The following is a 23,172-nucleotide window of genomic DNA, read 5'->3' as shown; positions in this document are numbered from 1 at the left end:
GCAAACCTGTTCCATGACAACTAAACTCTTGTAATGCGTTTGAACGCCCACCGTTCCTCTTCATTCATCCAATCAACTTTCCTCCCCCCGCACCTCGTTCTTCAGTGGATGCACAGACACCAGATCACCTCTCATCTGTATGCTAATGATCGTGCCACATGGACAATAGTAACGATGCTTTCATGCAAGGAGGAAACAAACCTGAAGTCCAGAGACTAGCTTAGGAAAGCTGACACACCACCACGGCTCAGTGCTGAGAAGGAATGGGTAAAGTGTGTGTGTGCGGTGCTGATGCTGAAGCAACTGACTGTATCCTCTGTGATGAGAGCGACAGACAGTCTGCGAGGCAATGGGCTAGGAAGCTTAGCTGTGTAGTATGCATGAAGCACCAACTCCCACAGAGACCACATTACTGCTGCAGAACAGCATCGTTCAGTAGAAGCATATTGCTGACTTACCCTGTCTCACACTGACATCCTCAGAGTGGAGCAAGACATGTCCAATTCCCCAAATCCTGACATGTGGCTGCACTTCACCACCGAGCTGGAGAATTTGGCCAGCTCTGCCTCTGGATTAAACAAATGATCTCCAACTCTTCCTGCTTATTGGGCTGCTGAGCACAGTCAGACAAGTATAGGGATGTACTGTATGCTTTAACATTGTACCCACAGGCCCCTAAATCTCCTGAGCAGACTGGGTAGCGTGTGCAGTGCTGTATATATTGTAATAGATGGGAACTCAGCAGCATAGCGTGCAGAAGCTCACAGCTCTTATTATTTTATTTTCCCTTTTCAGCGATCCTTAACCTATCACTGGCTTTACATGACAAAGACCTTACGGAGGACACCGTCTAAGACCTTATGTGAGGGAGTCATCCAACGTCAAACGTTACAGTCTCAGTTGCTCAAGAGCCTTAAAGAATTGTGTGTGGATAAATTCATATTTAAATCAAGAGCAGGTGCTATTTTCTGCAATGAGATGGAGATATGTCTTTATTGTGGTGATCAGGGTAGCCTTGTATCAATACAGCGTGATAGAGGACGCAGCTGGGAGCTTATCAGGACTTCCTGGCATGAGAGCATAGGGGATGTCTAAATATAACTTATGTAATCTGTCTAGAAGCAGAAAACGTGACTGCCATTAAGTCACATTGTGTTTCCTTAGCCAATCGCATACATTCCTTCAAATTACAAAATTGTAAACAGCTCAGGAGCCCTGCTCTCTCGCTCTCTCTCTCTCGCAGCTCTGTGTATGAGGGATATATCTATATACACCTCTCCTGCTCCAATGCTGGCATGAGGAGGAGGCCGGTTATTCTATAGTCTATACGGTGGCTAGACAACACAGGGCACTGCAGCTGTTGCGGACCTCCAGCCACCACCAACTGCAGCCTGCCAGTAGCAGAAAAAGACGGATAGTCTGTAGTGATGCTGCAAGGCAGCACATGGATTGAGCTCAGGAGCAATTTAGGTCTCACGTTCATAACCAGTAGAGATAAAACCCAATTTTCGCAATGCAACACAGTGGAAATGGAAATGAAACAGCATGAAATGTTCTTCCATCCCTTTACTAAGAAAGCCAGTGATCATTAATGGACAAGTGCAAAACCCAATTAGTAATTCCATTTTTAAGTTTTCATAAATTCTCTGTATTATTTTCACACAAAGGGCCCCCTCTCCCCCTGGCAATGCAAGGCAAACTGCTTCAAATATCACGCCAACACTTTATCTGTTTTTATAAAGACAGGGATAGTCATGTGACTGCTTATGCTTCACAGGATCCTTTGTCGTGACTGACCCCTAGTTGACGTGCCTTATGGGAAGGGAGGCGCGGCTGACTTGTCAGGATGTGTGAAGAGGGGGGGTTGAATATCACTCAAACCCTGTACCATAGGATTATTAGATGGGGAGTGGGATAGGGAGAGGAGGGGGGGGGAGTTTGGACAAGGAGGCTCCCTGAGTCTTCAAAGCAAGAGTTGTGGTGATCATGTGACCACCACCACCCACCCCCCCCCCCCCAAAAAAAAAAAAAATTATGGTTTATTTTAATGAGCAAAGCCAGTAGGAGGTAGAGGGAGCAATATTTGTAGAAAAAAGTAGTAGTAATCCTACTAATATTATAAATGGGAAAGTTCAGATGTTTGGAAATGTGGATGTTTGGGTGTTTGTTACTCAATCACGCAAAAATGGCTGAACGGATTTGAATGACATTTGGCACACACATAGTATACATCACCTGGAATAAAATATAGGATACTTTTTATTCCCATAACCAAAAAGTGGATGGCGACAAATACAAATTTAACTGGGAAAATGTAAACTGCAGCCATTCTTACACTGTTAATGGCAGGGTTCTCAAACTTTGCACAGTTGGTCATTGGGTGACTAGGATTAATATTCAGAAAAGTGGGTGGAGCCTCTAAAAGCCAATCAAAATACACCTATTGATTTTCAAGGGGAATATTTACATTGCTGCCATTCTTGCACTGTTAATGGCACAAGACTCAAACCTGGTACAGTTGATCATTGGGTGACTAGGGTCCAAATTGAGAAAGGGGGTGGAGCCACAAACCGCCAATCAGATTTGATTCATTCCAATGAAAATTATTGATGCCAAACACCGCAAAGCTCACAAACTTGGTAATTGAGTAATTGATTAACCCATTCAGGTTCCGTCGTTTTCACGTGAGAAATGTTCACTTCCCATTCATTAGCCTATAACTTTATCACTACTTATCACAATGCACTGATCTATATCTTGTTTTTTCCGCCACCAATTAGGCTTTCTTTGGGGGGTACATTTTGCTAAGAGCCACTTTACTGTAAATGCATTTTAACAGGAAGAATAAGAAAAAAATGGAAAAATTCATTATTTCTCAGTTTTCAGCCATTATAGTTTTAAAATAATACATGCCTCCATAATTAAAACTCACGTATTGTATATGCCCATATGTGCCGGTTATTACACCGTTAAAATTATGTCCCTATCACAATGTATGGCGACAATATTTTATTTGGAAATAAAGGTGCATTTTTTCCATTTTGCATCTATCACTATTTACAAGTTTAAAATAAAAAAAATATAGAAATATTTCATCTTTACATTGATATTTAAAAAGTTTAGACCCTTAGGTAAATATTTACATGTTTTTTTTTTTTTATTATTGTAATGTTTTTTTTTTTTTATACTAAAAATTTTATTAGGGTACTTTTGGGAGGGTGGGAGGTAAACAATAGATTTATAATGTAAATGTGTGTTAATTCTGTTTTTTTTTTTTTACAGGTGTAGTATTACTTTTTGGCCACAAGATGGCGGCCATTAGTTTGTTTACATGACGTCACTCTAAGCGTAGCACGCGCTTAGAGTGACACATCGGGAAGGAAACGGCCAGAAAAGGCGCAGCTTCCGAGAGAAGCTGTCGCTTTTTCAGCGGGGGAGAGGAATCAATGATCGGGCTCCGTAGCCCGATACATTGATTCCTTGGCTACCGAATCCGTGGCCGGGAGTGCGCGTGCACGCGCACGATCGGCCGCGGGGGCACGCGGTAGCGCGCATGGTTCCTGGACGTAGAAACTACGTCCAGGAACCAAAATAGGTTAATTGTGTGTTAGGGTTAGGAAAAGTGGGTGCAGCCAACACCAGCCAGATACATAACCGGGCAACAACCGGGTCATCAGTGGGCTGAGACAAATACAAATTTCATTGGGAAAATATAAACTGCAGCCATTCTTACACTGTTAATGGTAGGGTTCTCAAACTTTGCATAATTGGTCCCTGGGTGACTGGGATTGATATTTAGAAAAGTGAGTGGAGCCTACAAAAGCCAATCAAAATCCACCTATTGATTTTCAAGGGGGAATATTTAATTGCTGCCATTCTTGCACTGTTAATGGCACAAGCCTCTTGCAATATTAATCACCTGTACCTGGTACAGTTGGCCATTAGGTGATTGGAGTTCAAATTCAGAAAAGGGGTGGAGCCACAGCCAATCAGACTTATTTTATTTTAATGCAAATTATTGATGCCAAAGACCGCAAAGCTCACATACTTGGTCATTAAGTAATTGAATAATTGTGTGTTAGGGTTAGGAAAAGTGGGCGGAGCCAACACCGGCCAAATACATACCCAGGCAACGCCGGGCCACCAGCTAGTAATAATAATAATAATAATAATAATAATAATAATAATAATAATAAAAGAGTGGATGTAGGCTTTAAAGAGAATCTGTATTGTTAAAATCGCACAAAAGTAAACATACCAGTGCGTTAGGGGACATCTCCTATTACCCTCTGTCACAATTTCGTCGCTCCTCGCCACATAAAAAGTGGTTAAAAACAGTTTTAAAAAGTTTGTTTATAAATAAACAAAATGGCCACCAAAACAGGAAGTAGGTTGATGTACAGTATGTCCACACATAGAAAATACATCCATACACAATCAGGCTGTATACAGCCTTCCTTTTGAATCTCAAGAGATCATTTGTGTGTTTCTTTCCCCCTTCAGCTCTCATCCACTGAAGTGTCAGGCTGTTTCTTCCTGCAGAGTACAGACAGCTCTGCCTGTATGTAATTCCTCAGTATGTGAAATCCCAGCCAGCTCAGAGGAGGATTTATCCAGCTTGTAAAAGATAAGAGAGAAGAGAGAAGCTGTCCTAATCTAAATAATACACAGGCAGTGTGCATAGAGGGTCCTGGAGGGGGGAGATGCATCACAGAACCACAACACTGAAGAACTTGGCAGCCTTCCAGACACAGGCTGACAAGTCTGACAAGAGAGAGATAAGTTGATTTATTACAAAGATGGTGATAGTAGAACGTGCTGCAGTAAGCCAGAACACATTAGAATAGCTTTTGGAACTTGTAGGATGATAAAAAACAGGATGCAATTTTTGTTACAGAGTCTCTTTAAGTGCATGAACAATTAAAAAAAACAAATGGAAGAATCCCAAAAAAAACACCCCCTTTAATAAATCATTATAAATAATAATTAAAAAAAGATGTTTGGAAAATAAAGATTTGATCTCTCTCTTATATATACACACACACAATTTAGAGAAGGTTTGGGCTCTACATGTCCCCCTCGCTGCCAGAGAACTATCTCTCAGCATTTACATCACCTTTGTCTGGTGAATACATCATACACGTGTAATGATCCAGTCCAATGGGAAACCCAGCTGTCAGTATCCCCTGCTAGCATGTACTAGCTCTTACATTAGTCATGCAGACCCTCCATGGCTGGGAATCTATAAGACCCAGAGTGCTGTAAGGTGATTGCTCCTGATACTCTTTACATGTAAGCTGTATAGATTATCCCATCCCCACCCCTACCACTTCCTCTCTGCTATAAAAGATAAGCAACAGCATAATAACCTTGGAAGAAAAACATTTCTTTATTACAGCTGATACAAATTCTGCAGTAAATCTACAGTGTGTCTACTTCATGCTTCCATGGAAACAGACATAGGATTAACTTCCTGTGTTTACAAATTAGCTGCTCTGCCAAGACAGCCAGCTGACACAGCTGAGAGATCAAATTACAGTTGTGATTAGTCACAGATGATGGGTAATTAGACAGGCTAACCTCTCTACATACATACAGGGTGTATTTCTCTATGTTTTCCTTCTCTCCAACAATGCAGGTCCATTTTAACCTCCCTGGCGGTATATTAAAAACCGCCAGGGGGCAGCGCTGCCGTTTTTTTGCTTTTTTTTTTTTTTAAATCATGTAGCGAGCGTAGGGCTTGCTACATGATAGCCGCTGCTCAGCGGCATCCCCCCAGCCCCTCCGATCGCCTCCGGCGATAGGCGATCAGGAAATCCCGTTCAAAGAACGGGATTTCCTGGAGGGCTTCCCCCGTCACCATGGCGACGGGGTGGGATGACATCATCGACGTTGTGACATCTAGGGGAGACCCGATCCACCCCTTAGCGCTGCCTGGCGCTGATAGGCCAGGCAGCGCAGGGGTCTGGGGGGGGCTCTGCGGCGGCGCGGATAGCGGCGAATCAGTGTGGGCGGCGGCGATCGGTGTGCTGACGCAGCTAGCAAAGTGCTAGCTGCGTTCAGGAAAAAAAATTACGCAGATCGGCCCAGCAGGGCCTGAGAAAACCTCCTGCACGGCTTACCCCGAACTACGTTCGGGGTTACCGCCAGGAAGGTTAAAGGGAACCTAAAGTGAGAGATATAAGGAGGCTGCCATATTGATTTCCTTTTAAACATCACCAGCTGCCTGGCAGGCATGCTGTTCATTCTGGCATAAGTAGTGTCTGAATCACACACCTGAAACAAGCATGCTGCTAATTTTGTCAGACTTCAGCCAAGGAGACATCTGTTCTGCATGCTTGTTCAGGGTCTATGGCTAAAAGTATTAGAGGCAGAGGATCAGCAGGACAGCCAGGAAACTGGTATTGATTAAGATGTAATAAATTTGGCAGCCTCCATACCCCTCTCACTTCAAGTACCCTTTAAACTCCTGCTTCTAAGTAAGATATAGAGACCAGAGATTGCCTGATACAACCACTGCTGGTATTCCAAAACTTGTAGTCCCTAACAAGTTGTAAGTCCCTGTTTCACAGAATAAATCTATTTTCATTAAAGACATGCTAAAATACTTTTATTATAAATATATGCCTAGGCCAATACTTCCTACTGGAACGCCATGTACGCAAGTAACTATATATTGCTTATTATTGGCTTGGTACATATAGATGCACTGTACATTGTTTTGCAGATGTCAGTAGAGTATGGACAGTTAAACAATAACACATTTAAAGTTTCAGTAAGCCAGCACCTATTCAGTTTCAGTAAGCCAGCACCTATTCAGTAGGAGACCTTAGGCAAGTTTCCCTAACACTGCTACTGCCTATAGAGCGCGCCCTAGTGGCTGCAGCACTGGTGCTTTGAGTCCACCAGGAGAAAAGCGCAATATAAATGTTATTTGTCTTATCTTGTCTCTAAAGTGGGCTAAAACTCTGACATAACATTCAATAAAACTGTGTTTTCCTGCTGTTTAATAAATAAAGTTCAATAAAGTGTATATACTTTTTATACAAATAATTTGTACTTTGCATTTATTGGTGTGTACTCTCCTCCAAATTTTTGTACCTTCCCACAATTTTTGGATATATTTTTCTTCTTTTTATTACCCATACAGTTATCATATTTACTTTTGTGCACTAGTAATATTGTATGTCTACAATTTACAAATTCCCAAAATACAGTTTATTTGCTCTGAAAGCTGCCATTACATTTTATTGTATAGCTGCTGCTATTTATATATTAAAATCTATCTAGTGATCACTTCTCAGCTCTTTCTGCTTCTTAGCTCAGTAATGGCCCATACTCACGGGCGGTAAAAGTGGCCTGTCGCCAGCATACGTGAGCGTGTGGGCGACAGGCTGGCGACAGCTCCTCGCCAGGTCCCTTCGCGTACACACGCGGAAGAGGGACCAGCGGCGCGATGGAAGCTGTTGCCGACGTTCCTCCTCCCCCCGCCGGAAGCTCGCCGGAAGCTCTGCGTACCTCAATGGAGGTTGCTGTCGCTAGTCCGCGTACTCACGCGGACTAGCGACAGCTGCGGCGGAGTTGCGGCGGCGACTGTCGCCAGGCAATTGAACATTTCAATCGCCTGGCGACTTCAGCGACGGGCGAAAGTTTGGGGTGCGCGCCCGTTCTGGGTGACAGTTCGGTGTGCGTACTCACGGGCGACCTGTCGCCGCAACACGCGCCCCCCGCGTGTTGCGGTGACAATTGTCCCTCGTGAGTATGGGCCATAGAGCTCAGTTTCAGGAGTTTGCTAATGTTTACTAAATGTATCTGACAAAGGAATGTAAACAAAATATAATGTTATCACCTCTTAGCATGCGGTCAGAAGCTGCTCACTGAAGCAAGAAGCTTTCCATTGAAGAACAAAGTGCTGTGTTTAACTGTTTGAATGCTGTTCTGCTACACTTTTTTTTGTGGTAGTAGATTTTATGCTGTAAATAGAGCAAAGAGGAAATGCTGAGCTTCATATTACTTTAAGGGGAAGTGTGGCAGAGGGGGGGAGCCAAAATATCCTAGAATATAAATCCGTAAAATGAATGGGGAGTGGTGAGGAAAACAACACTGGTGACCAATAGCCTAGCGTGATTAAAATATCTATAAAAGTCATAAATAAGAAAGTAAGAAATACATTTGAGAAAAAAAATGTTCTCTGAAACCCACTTGCATTATAATACATTAGATTACAATACAGAAATGGGATGGGTTTAAAACGTAATGATAAGGTTGCAAAATGACATAATGATCCGACACACATAAAACCTATAAAAGCAACTCTATAGAAGCATAATATAACAGAGCAGATTTATAATAGCGTGACATGCTGGGTATGTAGCATGTGTGTGTTGGCCAACCGTGGAGCTTTGCTTCTTAAATGACAGACAGGTTAGTGAAAGTTTCTGAACAATTGGCTGCATTAAAGCGCAAAACCTGCTCTCCATTGTACATGTGAAAAAAGTATGCAGACATTTACCAGTGAACCGTACAACAATGTGGTCCTCTTTGTAGTCAGAGCTGCTGGTTAACCAAATAGCAATCAACATACAGTAGTTTAAAATAAAAAAAAGTGACCTATCAAGAAAAAAAAAAGACAATAAATGTTGCATAGCCAACAAGAAACTACAAATCCCAGCATAGTTTGCTGTCTGAAACATGCGCGTCTTGTGTTATTTTTTATAAGGTTGTGATGTCTGACACTTATAGTACAACGGATACTGGTCATAATGCATATGCATAAACAAATGAAAACACTATATATATAGGGACTACAGGGAGGTAAGGGATACTGTGGGAACTATAGTAGCCCATAGTAACCAATCAGAAGCCATCTTTTACTGATCTGGCAACTGTAAAGTGATATATGATTGGTTGCTGCAGTTAGTGCACTTTCCAAATTAGCATTGTTCTTTGCACTCTCTCATTCAGTATGCCTGCAATATAGATGAGAATAGGAGTATTTTCCCCACATGCCTTTACAGTGGCAATTCGAAGTGACTGTGCTCACAGATATATGTATATGATGTATGGAAGCACTACTGTGCTTACAACTGTCTGGTACTACTAAGTTATGCCTGCCAGTGTTTGATTCAGCACTGGACAGCTCCTAGTGCTGAAACAGGCACAAGTCAAGCACAGCACACACTAGCAAAGTAGACAGAAGGGAGGGAAAAAAATGCCAGTAAAAGAGATAAAGGTGGCAGTGTCTCTGCCTCAATGGTACTGTCTACAGAACAATAGCAGTCAACTCCAAATCCTACTATAATCACATTAATGAGATTAATCAGTGAATTAGCAGCAGTCAAATGTCAGGGTGGCAAGGAGGAATCTAAGCTTGCTAATTAACTTTTTTTGTGGAGGAAAGGGTTATATATTCACTGTATTATCAATGACACTCCAGAATAGCTAAAATAAAGATACAGAGACATCCCTCACATATATAATACAGAGTAACATAAAGCAATACAATGGTATAATGTGTGATATACAAGAATTGCATGAAAATCAGCAGTCATACAGGGACAAAAATAAACATATTCATCTTGCATGATTTGCAAAGCACAAAAAAGTCGTTTCATTGTTGCCTTTTAATAGTGTGCACCTTAAAACAGTACCATAACAATACTATAACTCTCTCTACACTGCATAGATTCCAGAAGTGCCTGCCTCAGTCCCTAGCACACCACAACAACAAAAAACATGAGCCCCTAGCCTGCTTTGAAATTGTGTCAGTGCATCCATCCATCTTCATTATAAGTTTTAGATGACATGTTTTCCCCAGCCGCTATTGGTCGATACAAAGAGATACCTTACAAGCATCCCTCATCGCTTTAACTTCACACCCTGTAAACCCACAGCACAAATCACCAAATATCAACACGCATAAAGGTAAACAATAACCACAGCCAATAGATGACGAACAGAGCCGAAATCCCAAATTAATCGTGACTCTGTTCCTCTCGTGTTACTAACAGTAGTATATTCTTTCAGACATGTTAAAAAGTTTACTAAACACATGTGTAATTACTACTAGATCCCACATGCTGTTTTTTTATTTGCAAAAAAATCTGTATATATATATATATATATATATATATATATATATATATATATATATATATATATATATATATACACATATATATTGTTTTAGTCACTACTATCAACTTTGTCAAGTTAGCTACTGTACAAATTATTGTCAAGTTAGCTACTGTACAAATTATTGTCAAGTTAGCTGCTGAACAAATCATTGTCAAGTTAGCTGCTGTACAAATAAAGAAAACAATCATTGAAAAACAAAAACCTAACTTCAGTCAGACTTTCATCTCCTACATAGCGATTTTGAGTTGGACACAAACAGCCAGAACACCGAGGAGGCAATGCATGGAGACACAAATCCACAGCTGTCTGGATCAGTACAAAGTGAATTATGATATCAAAAGTTATCCCTGTGACATGCACAGTAGCAAGTATTATCAAACACATCTAGCTTGAAAAGAAAACAATAGCAGAAATTAGCATACCACAAGAACACTGATGTAATTCCTCCACGGGTAGGACTTAGGAGCCCAAATTCCATGTAAGAAGAGGAAAAATGACCCCCACCGACAGGCAGGAGGGGGGGGAACTAGGGCTCCGGAAGACAACAGTGGGAATCTCTGTCTCGTTCTCTCTCGGCGTGCTTGTGTGTGTGTGTGTGTGTGTCTCTCTCTCTCGCTTTCCCTTTAGTGTGTGGAAGCTTAGGGGAAAAATGTCGCCCTGGCAGGAATGACAAATGCGGTACGATAGGCTAGCAGGCCTCAGGGATCTACTTCAGTTGCACACACATCCTCTAATGCACGCACTCCCACTCATGCTCTCTATAGGCTTTTTCACTTTTTTTTTTCACCAGCTCTAAATCCCCAGCATATGACCTTCTGTTAAATAGATAAAAAAAAAATTGCTTATCAGTCATGCAAATGAGCCTGAATTCATTTTCCACAACAGATGGCCTCATAGATAATGATGATGGAAGAGAGAAAATTGAATGTCTCTCGCAAGGTGGCCATAGCAACCGAGTGCAGAATAATATCAATAATAAGCTGGCTGCATAATAAGGTTGTCAGTCCCACGAATCAAAGTCTCCTGTTAAATCAGGTATACCACCCCAACCCGTTATTTGTGAAGTCTGCACTTAAACGTGATATGTCTTCACCTTGGGGCTCTGGGAGGAAGGTGTTCGTTATCGGTTTTAACCCTTCACTTTCCCCACGCTGGCAGAGGGGCATAGCCAAGCTTCGGATTATCTGGAAGAGCCAGACTGCAGTAACCAGTAGCAACTGACTTCAGTAACCTTAAACCTGATTGGTTGTTATAGGTTAGGGAACGTCACATAGGCTCTGTCGTGTCAAATAAGCCCGTCTCCTTAACTCTGTGATAAATGTATGGAGCCTATGGTACTCGGATGCAGTGCATGCTGGGAAGCATAACAGTCTGGTCGAAATGAAGCTCGTATTTTTATTATTTTTCTTTCTTTTTTTTTACACTGCAGGAGCAAGCTGTCTATTGTTTTGTTGTTATTTCTTCATGGACTTCTTGATCTGATGTGCAACGTTGACTACCTCAGGAGAGCTAGCAGACAGACTGGCTTGGAATCCTCTGCATTGGCATTCTCTGTGGGAATGAAAGGGTTATCCCGTGTAATGATATTGTGGAGCTCTAGGTCTGCAGTCTGATGTGCTCATTGACTGGGCTGCCTATCCTTCCTGTGTCGACCTGCTTCCAGTCTCTGTAATGTGGAATGCTGCAGTGAGGCAGGAGCAGTTTGCCTCCAGCTCCCACCTAGGCTCCCAGGGGGCTGTCCTGCAAAATGAATCAGCAGCCATCCTGAGCAGACTGATTAAAACGAAAATGGCAGGGCACATGTCTGGGCGGGATCTTGAGTTCAGCCTTTCTGCCTGTCTGGCAAGCATGCTCAATATAGCTTTGGTTAATAATGGCTTTGTGCCTAGACATTTCTGAGTGTAAAGCTGCAGTCCCCCAACACTGCTTCCCCAGTATGTGGGAAAAGAGCACACAGTGCACAGATCAAACAGCGAGAGCAGAAATAGGCTCCGGTCATGTATGTGTCTGATGTCTACCCTATCTGCCTGCCTATATATCTATGTGATCACCTATATATCAAAACATGCTATGTTTCATCAGTGTGTGAATATACAGTATGCGTATGTGTGTGTGTGTGTGTGTGTGTCTGATGTCTATCCTATCTATCTACTTGCCTATATGTCTATGTATTCGCCTATATAGAAAAACATGCTATGTTTCATCAGTGTGTGTGTGTGTGTGTGTGTGTCTGATGTCTATCCTATTTATCTGCCTGCCTAAACGTCTGTTTGCCTATATATAAAAACATACTATATACATATATACACACACAGGGACACGCATGTATACTATATACTATAGACACACACATACATATATACTATAGACACACACATACATATATACTATAGACACACACATACATATATACTATAGACACACACATACATATATACTATAGACACACACATACATATCTATTATAGACACACACATACATATATACTATAGACACACACATACATATATACTATAGACACACACATACATATCTATTATAGACACACACATACATATATACTATAGACACACACATACATATCTATTATAGACACACACATACATATATATTGATCTTTTTACTTTTTTTACTTTTTCTTTTGCTGTCTTCCTTTCTTTCTGGTTACATTTATAATCTCTATACATCATTCTAGTCACCTTGCTGTGAAATAACATACCCCAGCAGACACTAATGCCAATGCCACAACACAGGAACAAACTGCAGAGAAAAAAAAACGAACAATGCCAATACCATGCTAATCTACGGTAGCAGAAAATAAATCTATGCTCTGCCAGCCTTGCCTTCCTGAACAACTTCCTGCTCTCCTTTGTTCAAGAAGAGCAGAAAAGACACATAACGTGCAGCCTCAGTCACAATACTGTTCAGCAGAGCAGCAGGATGGTCCCCTGTGTCACCACACAATGTCTGAGCCCTTGGCTGACTCCTCTGCCTCCTTATCCCCCCCTCGGCAATTAGTGTGTCTTCCTATCACCCCCATGCTATAGAATGTGTATGAGTTTGGTAATGATGGCAGAGGCTGGGGAGGCACGGATTAAATATGTAGCCCCTGTGCTCCTTGCTGCTGTCAGGCTCTCCTGTCTCCCTGCCTGTCTGCTGCTGCTGCAGTGCGATTCAGAAATCAATAGAGCTCTTCTAATGGAGGCTGCGCTCTGTAAGCAACGGTAGTCGGCTGTGCGAGAAGACACTAGGGGAAGAGGGGGGGGGGGAGAACCCTACTGACGTCTGTAGCTACTGATTGGGCGCTGCATCGAATGTTCTGCCGAGCAGAGAATAGGAATTGCTTGAGCTGTCTGGAAAGGTGGGGGATGAGATGGTAGGATGCATATATTTTTTTTCTCCATCTCCAGGAGACAGAGGGTAGGCTTTCCACGCAGCCAGCCAAACAGTAGCATCTGAGGACAAGTCTCCTGGGTGCGAGTGGTCACTATAATTTGAAAGATGACACCCATTGCCTGTTATGTAATTGCAGCATGAAAAAGCCATGCACCCACAACAAGGGGCTGGGGGAGGAAACCAAGCACAGGGTGCACCACGCAAGGTCAGGCTTGCCTGTTTTTGTGAAAACCTCTTTCTTCAGGCTTATAGTAGAGATCAGTGCATCAAGCAGTGCTAATGTACATAGCAAGAAAATCATACTCTACCTGTTATTAGTGACCGCTTACTGGATGCTATACGACTCTGTCCTTTTACCATTGTTTTTTTCACCTTAAAGGGGAACCTCAGCCTAAACAAACACACTGTCATTAAGTTACATTAGTTATGTTAATTAAAATACATAGGTAATATAATCTCTTGACACATGTTTGTGATTTCATGGGGGCTGCCATCTTTGTCATGGGGGCAGCCATCTTTTCGGTTGAAAGGAGGTGACAGGGAGCAGGAGACACAGTTCCAACTGTCCTGTGTGCTGATCACCCCTCCCAGCTGCCCGCACTAGGCTTCAAATCTCAAATTAAAAATTTAAATAAAATAAGTGCACCAAAACAGCAGAACGAGAACAACAACATCAGAAATCCCATCATGCTTTGCACAGCATCAGGGGAAAAATACCCGGGCAGTTTTCTTCTGTGCAGCTAAAAATGAGGCTTGGGTAAGAAAAACAAAGTTCTGATGCTGTGAAACTGTTAAACAAACACCAAGTCTTTTCAGTGTTGCTTTTTAGTCCGGAAGGTCACTTTAACAAGGGCAGCGGTATTTTAGGTGGCAGAGTCAAAAAATAACCTTAAATGGAATCTGAAGTGAAAACAAACATATGAGATAATACATTGTATGTGTAGTACAGCTAAGAAATAGAACATTCGTAGTACAGATACGAGTCTCATTTTGTTTCCAGTACAGGAAGAGTAAAAATAACCTTCAGTTATCTATGCAGATGCGCTTCTCTGAGCTCTCCGACCAAGCTTGGTCGGCTGCAGTGCTGTTTTCTGAAGTACTTATCTCAACTTGTCTCTCACTGTTTCTTGTTTGTTTAAGGTTTTTCTGCCAGGAAGTTCAAAGTTTCATTAGTGCTGCTCTGTTTCATCATTTAAAATACAGAGTGTAATTTGTAAACTGCAAATATTAGAGAATGATGCAATGTTATAGACAAACAGCTGAATAACTGAAAATAAAAACATGAGGCTCTTTTCTTTTCTACTAATGTTCTATTAATTATCTGTACTACACATACAATTCATTATATGATAGGATTTTTTGGTTTGTTTCGTGTCACTTTAATTTAGCAATAAAAAAAAACTTTAATAGCGTAGTAGACAGTTGTACAAGACATAAATATAAAAGACACATGTTCTTCTGGTTTAGGTACCAGTTCTTAATGTCTGATAGGAAATGGGACGTCACCAACTGCAGCAAGATGGTCACCCTTTTGGCGACACAGATAAGAGAGGATTAGTGGCAGGGGCGGCGCCAGGGGGGTGCAAGGGGGTGCTCGAGCACCCCCTAGAATTGTCCAAGCACCCCCAAAGCACCCCCTGGAGTGAACTGACTTCAGGCGTCTAAAAGACGCCAAGTCAGTTCACAGCGGCAGCCCGAAGCAGCAGAGCAGGGCTACGGTAAGATGGCCGCCCGGAGCCCTGTTCTCATGGCTTCGGGCGGCCATTTTCCCGTAGCCCTGCTCTCTGCATGCAGGCAGGAAGTCTCGTCGTGACGTCGGGTAGGAAGAGGATCGTGGGCGCGCGGGCGCAGCGCGCCACAATGAGGTCGGGACTCGGGACAGGAGGTCGGGAAAGAAGGTCTTCTGGCTGTAGGTGAGTAAATGGGTTTTTCTTTTCTTTTTCAGGTGATGCTGATTGTGCATATTGGGGTCATATCTGCTACGGATTGTGCATATTGGGGTCATATCTGCTACGGATTGTGCATATTGGGGTCATATCTGCTACGGATTGTGCATATTGGGGTCATATCTGCTACGGATTGTGCATATTGGGGTCATATCTGCTACGGATTGTGCATATTGGGGTCATTTCTGCTACCGATTGTGCATATTGGGGTCATTTCTGCTACCGATTGTGCATATTGGGGTCATTTCTGCTACCGATTGTGCATATTGGGGTCATTTCTGCTACCGATTGTGCATATTGGGGTCATTTCTGCTACCGATTGTGCATATTGGGGTCATTTCTGCTACCGATTGTGCATATTGGGGTCATTTCTGCTACCGATTGTGCATATTGGGGTCATATCTGCTACGGATTGTGCATATTGGGGTCATATCTGCTACGGATTGTGCATATTGGGGTCATATCTGCTACGGATTGTGCATATTGGAGTCATATCTGCTACGGATTGTGCATATTGGGGTCATATCTGCTACCGATTGTGCATATTGGGGTCATATCTGCTACCGATTGTGCATATTGGGGTCATATCTGCTACCGATTGTGCATATTGGGGTCATATCTGCTACCGATTGTGCATATTGGGGTCATATCTGCTACCGATTGTGCATATTGGGGTCATATCTGCTACCGATTGTGCATATTGGGGTCATATCTGCTACCGATTGTGCATATTGGGGTCATATCTGATAACGATTGTGCATATTGGGGTCATATCTGCTACCGATTGTGCATATTGGGGCCATATCTGATAACGATTGTGCATATTGGGACCATATCTGCTACCGATTGTGCATATTGGGGCCATATCTGCTACCGATTGTGCATATTGGGGCCATATCTGCTACCGATTGTGCATATTGGGGCCATATCTGCTACCGATTGTGCATATTGGGGCCATATCTGCTACCGATTGTGCATATTGGGGCCATATCTGCTACCGATTGTGCATATTGGGGCCATATCTGCTACCGATTGTGCATATTGGGGCCATATCTGCTACCGATTGTGCATATTGGGGCCATATCTGCTACCGATTGTGCATATTGGGGCCATATCTGCTACCGATTGTGCATATTGGGGCCATATCTGCTACCGATTGTGCATATTGGAGCCATATCTGATAACGATTGTGCATATTGGGGTCATTGGACGTTTTTTGTTAAAATCTGCTCACATTACGTGTATTTTCTTGAGAAAACCTGCACAATTATGTGAATTTTCTGGGAAAAGGGTCACCAAAACTTGGGCCCTCTGTCTTTGCGTTGCACTTTTAAAGGGAACCCGAGGTGAGAATAATATTGAGGCTGCCATATTTATCTCCCTTTAAGCAATACCAGTTGCCTGGCTGCCGTGCTGGTCCTCTGCCTCTTATTCTTTCAACCATAGACCCTGAACAAGCATGCAGCAGGTCAGGGGTTTCTGACAATATTGTCAGAACTGACAAGATTAGCTGCATGGCTTGTTTCTGGTGTAATTCAGTTCACTACTACAGCCAAATAGATCAGCAGGGCTGCCAGGCAACTAGTATTGTTTAAAAGGAAATAAATATGGCAGCCACCATATCACTCTCACCCTGGGTTCACTTTAAATTACAGTTAGCCCCGCCCTCATCCGGTCATGACCACGCCCATTTTTTCGCCGCGGCGCGCTCTGCGCGCCGCAGGTTGTAGCCACACCCATTTTTTGCCGCGGCGCGCTACGCGCGCCGCAGGTCGTCAGCTCCCCCGGAAATTGGTCCAGCACCTGCATAGCACCCCCTAAAAAAATTTCCTGGAGCCGCCACTGATTAGTGGGCAGTTACATGAGCGGGAGGGGTGTTTGAGTAATGAAAATGAGAAGCCAGTACAAATTCATCAGAAGAGGCGGTATGACGCCACTTTCACACTGTATGCTGAAAAATGTGCATTTTAACTGATCAGTTTTTCCATAGCAATGAATTGTGAAGGAGCTTTCAGTTTAAGTGCATAGAGGTAAACTGAGCCATACGGAAACATGGCCTTTGTGTGGCTTACCAGCCTGCTATTAGCAGCTTTCAGTCACCATTAGTGATAATGGTAAATTAAAGAGAAAACATAACCAAGAATTGAACTTCACCCTAATCAGTAGCTGATACCCCCTTTCCCATGAGAAATGTTTTCCTTTTCTCAAATGGATCATCAGGGGGCTCTGTATGGCTGATTTTGTGGCGAAATCCCTCCCACAGTGTGATGTCAGCACCTCACAGCACTGAGGTACTGACATCACACTGTGGGAGCCTTGTTACATTGTGGGAAATAACAGCTGTTTCCAACTGCCTAAAAAGCAAGCATCATCTCCTTCCACTGACATCACCTGCCAGCGGTAAAAATGTCACCATATGATAAATGTCTGAATTTAAATAAGGGAGAGGAAAGATTTTACATTTGGAACACACTGACTAAATCATTTATACATAATTATTGTAAAAATTAAGCATTTTTTTATTACATTATTTTCACTGGAGATCCTCTTTAAGTCTTGTGTTCAACCAATAGTTGGTACAGGAAGAAGCATCAACCCCTCCAGTAGCCCTGCTGACAGCATTGTGTAGTAGGGCTAGACTGTTTATATCATCAGGATATTCAAAACCTGCTCCATTCTACTGCTAAGTATTGATAGTGCATTATGTTACCATAGTACTGAAGGAAGCTCAATGTACTTTCCTCAGGCTACATCACACAGTATGGGTCACCTGACTCTAAGGCAATCTTGAATCTTGGATCCTTGCTGAGCTTGAGTGATGGGTAAAAAAAGTATGCTAGCCAATCTACTGTAACAAAAACAAACAGGTTTTTTTAAACAGCCATTCAAGCAGAAGAGTGAGATAAGTAAAGCAGTACAGGAACAGTAGTAGCAGTATTGTACCGTAGCCATCAGTAAAAGCAAGACGTTTTGAATCAGGATGATACCATTTATTGGCTAAGTTAAAAGAATAATGGTGCCCATACAAGCTACAATAAAACAAAAACGTTCAATTTTTCCGTATATTCGACCCCAATGATCAAATAAAAAATATTTTTTTTTGCTCAAGAAAAACAAACGATTATCCCTTTTTTTAATAATAAATCTGATCAGACATGTTGGAAAAAGCTTTATATTTGATCTAACAGAATAACTGAACAAAATTTAGATTATCTAACTGAAAAAAAAATGAAACAATTGTACCATGTATGGGCACCATAAGAGCAAGCTTTCGGCTGTGCAACCTTCGTCAGACTCAATCCTGTTTGCTTACAAGCTGTTGGAACAGACAGCTACACACATGAACCATCAAAAGGGGATACATGGATTTTTTTGCAGGCATAAATACATGGAATTAAGATGCTTGAAATAAAACAGAACATCTAAATAGGGTGAGAGGCTGTTAGCTAATTTATGACTAATAGATAAGACTCCTTGTTTACTCAATACTCACACAATTGGGACTCAGGCTGTCACAGAGACATAATACATTCCGTGTTCACAAGTTTTGCCTATAAGCAGAGTGGATGTAATATAGGCTGGAAAAGAGTTATGGCATTAAATATCAACTCGTACCCCATGCCAAAGATCTACTTATTCATAGTACATGAAAATTGCTTCTAAACAGTTTCCAAACATTTATAATTGTTTTAATTAGCTAAAATTCTAATTTGGTGTTGTTTATACAGGTTTTATTATTTTCTAAAACTCTAAATTTGCTATACTTAGGATTGGCTCACATTAGCATAAAAACAGTCCGTTTAGTGGACAGTATTGGAACTGATCTTAACGGATGTGAACGGATCCTATGTTAATCAATAAGATCCATTGGAATGGATCTGTTCGTTCCCTTGGAACTTAACCACCTTGGCGGTAATGATGAGCTCAGCTCGTCCATTACCGCCGGAGGGCGCCGCTCAGGCCCCGCTGGGCCGATTTTTATAATTTTTTCTTAAAACACGCAGCAAGCACTTTGCTTGCTGCGTGTTTACACCGATCACCGCCGCTCGCCGCCGATGCGCCGCTACCTGCCGCGTTATAGTCCCCCCCCGAGACCCTGTGCGCAGCCTGGCCAATCAGTGGCAGGCAGCGCTGAGGGGTGGATCGGGACTCCCGATGACGTCACGACGTCGATGACGTCATCACGATCATCACCATGGCGACGGGGGAAGCCCTAAAGGAAATCACGTTCAGAATGGGATTTCCGGATGGGCTTGATCGCCGGCGGCGATCGGAAGGGTGGGAGGGACGCTGCAGGGAGTGGGGACATCATGTAGCTAGTGCTAGGCTAGCTACATGATTTAAAAAAAAATAAAAATAATGCTGCGCCGCCATCCTGGCGCATGTAATAGAACGCCAGGGCGGTTAAAGGAGTAATCCAGGCATGTAAAAAAAATAAATAAAAAGATCCACTTACCTGGGGCTTCCTCCAGCCTGTGGCAGCCGTCCTGTGCCCTCGCCGCAGCTCTGGTGGCTCACGGTCTTCTCTGCTGGCGCAGCCTACCTCGCCAAGTCGGGTTCCGGGTCGGCTTCTTCTGCACTCCACTCCTCGGGTCACGTGGTGTCTCCGACGTCATCAGGACGGTCCTGCGCAGGCTCAGAACTACTGCGCCTGCGCAGTACCGGGCTAGAGGAAACCCCAGGTAAGTGGATCTTTTTTTTTACATGCTTGGATGTATCTTTTAAGTTTTGGGGAGGGAGCGATTTTTCCATCAAATTTATGGCAAGCTGACGGACAGAGGGTCACAGATCAAAAACTGATGCCCAATAAAAGCTGATCTGTTTCATGGATCAGTTTCTACACGGATCAATATTTGATGCATCCAGTGTGAACAAGGACTTAGTTAAGTATATGAAGCCTGAGTGCCCCCTGGAACCATCAGCAGTCCACCCTGAGATAAGTGTACCACAACACAGGTTCTGGATCAGGGTTTCTCAACCAGGGTTCCCTGCAAACCCAGGGTTCCTCAAGTACATTGCAGGTGTTCCCTGGCATTTCCCCTCCAGTAAGACTGGCCTCAGTTGGTGGGGTGAAAAAGTACCAACTTGGCTCCTCTATAAAAAAAAGGGCTATATCGAGGATGGGTATAATAGGTAGCATAGTAATAAAAACAGTATGATAGTGAGGTAGACTAAAGCAGTAAAATAAAGAGCCTTATTACAGGGGTGTGCTATAATTGTGGGAACTATACTAAGAAACACTGCCACAGGTTACTGTAACTGGAAACACTACAGAGGAGGAACATGGGATGGGGCTAAACAAAGGGGCCGTTACAGGAAGTTGTTAGCCACACCTTCTTTTAAAGACTGTGCCACCTGCAAAATAAATCCCCACTGCCTCCACAAATACAGGGGTTCCCAAAGCTCCAAAAATTATGCGAAGGGTTCAGGGCCGGCCTTAGGTTTCACAGCGCCCTGAGCGAAACCTGATTTTTGTGCTCCCCTTCATCCTCTTCACGCATGCACACACACACACACACACACACACACACACACACACACACACACACACACACACACACACACACACACACACACACACACACGCAATTCCTTTTCTTCTGAGATATCTCCTAGGACAGTGGCTCCCAACCTTTTTTAATGTTACACATCACGCCAAATGTTCAGATCTCTGTGACATGTCTCATATGTATAATAGAAAAAATACTATCAATAACCACAAATGGATGGAAAGAGTGCCTTTATCTTAAATATACTTAAAAATGAAGGCTAGAACCTTTCAGGAATATTAATAAAAACAATCAGTGGGACAGTTAGCCGCTCCCCCCCCCCCCCCTACCATTTAGAATGACAAAGAAAGACAATTTGCACCACACGTTATAGCCGCAGTGTCCCCCCCCAAAAAAAAAATAAACGCCCTCAAACTCAGTATAGGTAGGTAACCAGGTATAGGTGCCATAGTATAGGATCTCATGTGTAGGTGCCCTCAATATAGGTTGCTAAGCATAGGTGCCCCAGTACAGGAAGTCATTTGAAGGTTTCCATCCCCCCTCCATAGGTAGCCAGGCGTAGGTGCCTCCAGTATAGGTAGCCAGGTGTTGGTGCTCTCAGTAAAGGTAACCAGCTATAGGCGCCCCTTTGCAAGCCGGCGCCCTGAGCGACCGCTCTGGTCGCTCATATCAAAGGCCGGCTATGGAAGGGTTCCTCCAGTGTAAAAAAAGGTTTAAGGCCCATACACACGTCGGATTTCCGTGAACGACGGGTCGTTTGAACGTCCCGCCGTTCAGTCGTTCGCCCGCTAAATCGGGCGGGTTTACAGACTGTCGTTCGCGAGATAAGAGTGAGTTTGAGCGATCCGCCGGGTGGATCGCTCAAACTCACTTTTATCAAGCGAACGACAGTCTGTACACACGCCCGATTTAGCGGGCGAACGACTGAACGGCGGGACGTTCAAACGACCCGTCGTTCACGGAAATCCGACGTGTGTATGGGCCTTAAGAAAGACTGTTCTACATTAAGTTTCTATTTGGTTTCGCTTGTTTAAACAAATGGCTAGAAAAAGTAGGGTAACTTCAAGTGCAGAATCAGCTTGGTCTGAATATATTCTAGCATAGGGCTTTATGTAACCTTTATTTTAAGAGACACATAGACTGGAAAACTCTGTACCTTGTGTGAAACTATTTCAGCGATCCATTACAAGTTTGTATCACAGTGTGTTGCAAAAGGGTACCGACCGATGAGAAATGTTCTATGTAAAGTGCTAGTTAAACAGAAAAGGTAGGATAAATAATATTAATAATAATAATAATAGTGGAAGAAAAATTCTACCTTCACAAAAAAAAATTCTATAAACACGTAGCAGTCCTGCACAATTTTTTTTTATAATGTAATGTTATTAAAAGTGACCTTTCCATTTGTTGCCTGCTGTGTATTTTCAAAACTAACAGTAAGGCCAAACTGCATCTGTACTGTGTTTGCAGAACAGACTGTTCAGGTGTTTTCCTCTTCAGCAATGAGCTACACAGAGCAATCACAGTTACAGGTCATTTCCACTATTTATGTTTTTGAGCACTTTTTATGCATGCAAATGTACATGCTACATGAAAATATGAGACTAGTGTAAAGACCCGCCCATTAAAAAAAACTGGACGCTTGTTCTTGCCCCCCACCCTGCAACACGAGCACGGCCACGCCCCCGTGCATGGCTGCCCACGTGCATAGCCTGCCCCCCTGTGCCTGTCCTCTCGTGTTGGCTGAAGTCCATCTGCGTGCCAGGAACTGATGCGCAGACACAGGAGGACGCAGGATAGGGCAATTATTATGTAGGATAGGTTTCATTGCATGCAAATTTCACACTCACATTAGGAGAGAAAAAGCAAGTGAGTGTTCTAAACCAAGCAGCACCGGTCTTATATAGGGCTGCATAAAAAGCATCCTGGCTCATTAAGGATGATTTTACATCTAGCCAAGGCCACGCAGTGCAATGCTCCAGCCCCATCGCATCGCACTTGCTCTTTCCTTCCCTATGCAAATTTTATAGGCGTGAAAAAGACTGATTGCATGCAGCAATTTTCAGAATGCTTTTGCTTTTTTGCATGTGATTTGCATAGAACATAGTTCAATGGAATATGTATGTGTAGTTAGAGGATTATGTTTTTCACACGCCTTTTTTGGGAAAAAAAAAAAATACCC

The 23,172-nt window shown here is 42.9% G+C and overlaps 1 protein-coding gene across 15 annotated transcripts in view; it reads right to left on the bottom strand.

Annotated features, from left to right (window-relative positions):
- Positions 1 to 10,706, bottom strand: part of MYT1L (myelin transcription factor 1 like) — a 703,503-nt gene extending 692,797 nt beyond the window's left edge. For 12 of the 15 annotated variants that reach the window (XM_068280352.1, XM_068280366.1, XM_068280361.1 and 9 more), the window contains exon 1: positions 459 to 672. The gene's annotated coding sequence lies outside the window, so the exon portion shown is untranslated. Of the gene's footprint in view, positions 1 to 6; positions 162 to 201; positions 348 to 458; positions 673 to 10,559 lie in introns of those variants that run through there. The other 3 variants (XM_068280353.1, XM_068280355.1, XM_068280357.1) reach the window with 3 other exon arrangements.
- Between the last annotated feature and the right edge of the window lie 12,466 nt (positions 10,707 to 23,172).

Source organism: Hyperolius riggenbachi, chromosome 4 (genome assembly GCF_040937935.1).
Source record: "Hyperolius riggenbachi isolate aHypRig1 chromosome 4, aHypRig1.pri, whole genome shotgun sequence".
Classification (NCBI taxonomy): domain Eukaryota; kingdom Metazoa; phylum Chordata; class Amphibia; order Anura; family Hyperoliidae; genus Hyperolius; species Hyperolius riggenbachi.
This window is presented reverse-complemented; position numbering and strand designations above follow the sequence as displayed.